Genomic DNA, 3,249 nt, shown 5'->3' on the forward strand with positions numbered 1-3,249 from the left:
TAACCAAAGACGCATGACGAACTATGTGAGCAGATGAAAAAAATGTAGACCGATATGTGGGAGTATAAGTCTCAAACAACCATGTGCGAAAGTTAATTGGGCATCAGGAGACCAATTGGAAACCTGGGTCGCCGGTGACGTCCCAAAAGTGGGACAAAAAACATGTTTGTTTTGTGTACTATAATTGTGGTGCGCAACAACAGGGAGCATTGTAGCTACTCTACACGTTTCCTGTTGCATCAATTAAAAGCCAGAGGAATTTATAATAGTCTACAACATGAATGCCTGGATTAATTCGTTTTGTCCAGTTTCCTTAATGTAAATGCTTGTAAATATTTCCCCACTACAAGCCATACGTTACTCATTTAGGCTATACATCCCATAGAATAGATGTCATAGATACAACAGCCTGCAGTTAAATTTCTGTGAATTCGAATTTGTGGCAGCTGTAAGGAGCCAGACAGCTAGTTATTACCAAAACCTCTTCTCACCTCTTTCCTCCTCCTTCACCTTACTGTCCTCATGACCTTCTCATCATCAGCAACAGCAATCAGCGGCAGAATTGCTGATGCGTTGGGGCGTGAGCACTGCCAACAGTTAGATTTTTGTTTTACTCTGTCATGGCTTTGGGCCAGGACAGGATTACTTTTGTAGGAGTAAAAAATCCACTCCTGTGTCACCCTCTAAACTGCACCCATGTAGTCCAACTACTGTATGTAGGCTACTAATTATTTGGATGCGTTTCTCTCTGTAGCCCACCAGATGGAGCTGCAGTATATGTGCAAGAATTACAAAAATGTTGAGCAGGAGAGTAACTGCAGAAAGAAGATTACTTCTGAAGAACATACTGAATGGATGCTGAAATACTACAAAATATACAACATCTAACTGGAACTTACCTTAGAATATTATTTACAAGTTGGAGTCATGCTTTTAGAAGGTGTCACTTTAAAGACACACATCCAATGGAAGTTAAGAGAGAACTAGCTTTATGATAGACCATAAAATACTGTTGATGAGGTATATTTTGCATTAGGTTTAGTCTTTTAGTCGAGAGTGATATAAAACATAGGGAGGCAGAGGTTGAGAGTGGAATTATAATTTTGTCTTGCAAAAATGAAGAAAGAAGCATTGCTTTGAATGAGTGATTAGCTTCTGCATCCTGTTTTGAAGTTAGTATGTGTTGTAAAGTTTTCTGTTAGATTTTTGGATGGCATTTTAGTGTTTACTATTTCACTGGATATAGTTTCTAATATGTTTGTACTATAAGTGTTCAATTTCATGTTTTGTCCATAGGGGTTTTCAATATCCCATAATTAAAGATATGTGAAGATATGTTAGTCTCTTTAAAGGTATTGAACTTTGATTATTACCCAGTAGCTTGACAAACATTCTATTTTCATGGCATCTTTGGCAAAGATAAGCCATAGATATGTTCTTTTTTTCTTTTTGGACTGCATGAATGACGATACGTGATTATGACTGATGATTTGCAAACATGGAATGATGTGTAGTGCTGAAATTTTGTCAGTAGAGGGCAGTGTACAACAAAAACAAGTCACCCACTGGCTCAGCTCACACACACAACAGGCACGCACATGTTTTCTGCAGTGAGCCAGTCTTTCAGTGAAAATCCAAAAAATGTTTAGGTATGAACAATCATATATGCTCCGTTCAAAATGTGAACAAAACTGGGGCATGTACACCTGCTGTCCTCATCATTACTTACTTACTTACTCAACAATTTGAGAAACTATGTAGTTCTGTAAAACTCACAACTGTACCATATAATAACAATAGTCGTTTCTTTGAATGTTTTTGTGGTATTCTGTAAAATTCAAAATATATGCTAGTGTTACTCTAATCAAATGTAGATACATGTTGAAATTACACTGTGGAGCCTGCTGTTGTGTATGTCCAAATAGCATGCCTAACTAAGTCTTCAGTGTCTAGTAAGTTTATTTATATGGCACCAAGAACAGACATCATGAAGTGTTTCACGATAAAAGAGAAAAAAACCAACAAGCACTGATCAGATGACCTCAGACTCCTACTGGTGATGATGAGCTGCAGCATTTTGGACCACCTGTAAGCGATCTAGGGGAGTCTTTAAAAAGGCAGCTGAAAAGGAAATTGCAATATTCAAGGCAGGAAGAAACAAACCCATGAATAATCAGCTCCATCTTGGCTAAGGACACAATGGGTTGTTCCTCAGCTTGTAAAAGTGGAGCAAAACAAACAATTTACAAGCCGTTCAAGACTCTAAGCCTAGCCCATAGAAACACCTAGATTACAGAGGGTAGATTTAACAGAGGATGAAAGAGAGCCAAGACATTCTATCACCTTCAGGACAAATGCAGTTGGGGCAAAAATAAGAGCTTGTGTAGGAAATTATCTGCCATTCAGTTTTTCACAGAGTTGAGGCACTTTTGTCTAACTGACAGTTATACTACATTTTGAGGCCCGAAGGAGATATACATGAATACTGTCTGCATAGCAATGCTAGGAGATACATTTAAAATGACTTATTATCTGCCGGAGAGAAAGCATATGTAATGCCAACAAAATCAGACCCAGAACAAAACCTTGCAGAAAACCAGAACAACACACAGGACAGGTCAGACAAGATGAAAAAGGCAGACACAGACGCTATCATGCCAACTTTCTCAACTACAAACCAGTCTCATGCTCATCTACTCTCTCATTATCAGTATTGGAGTGATATTTCAGTTAAGGCCACTAGTTGGTTGTTGATCGTGTGCATCCCCTATGACACAATGTTAAGACAAAGCCAATATCACAAAGTTGAGGCAATTTTGTATAACTGCACCTCTAAATAACAAAATTCCTTTTCTTTTCACCTCTCCCTGTGTATATCCTTTCAGTTGCCACGTCAGTGGCAAGACATGAAATTATACATAATTGCTGTAGTTTATTGGATGTGATAATGGCACCTTTTAAACCCAATCCTTGCATGGCCAAAATTGCTTTGCAATTGTCCTAGCTTGACAACATTTGGAAAATCACACAGCTAACATCTTTCAGATGTTTCCATGTCATTTAAAATGTAAGAATGACGACGGTATAGTTGATAGTATGAGTGAAATCAACATGTTTACTGCCACAAATTGAATTAGAGTAAGTTGTATATTCAGACAGGTCTCTATTGTTGCAACAATATGTGTTTTATATGAATGTAACTTAATACTAATGTGCCATTTTCAGCTCATCTATCTCTTCAATAAAAGT

The sequence above is a fragment of the Micropterus dolomieu genome, linkage group LG03 (assembly GCF_021292245.1).
Source record: "Micropterus dolomieu isolate WLL.071019.BEF.003 ecotype Adirondacks linkage group LG03, ASM2129224v1, whole genome shotgun sequence".
Classification (NCBI taxonomy): domain Eukaryota; kingdom Metazoa; phylum Chordata; class Actinopteri; order Centrarchiformes; family Centrarchidae; genus Micropterus; species Micropterus dolomieu.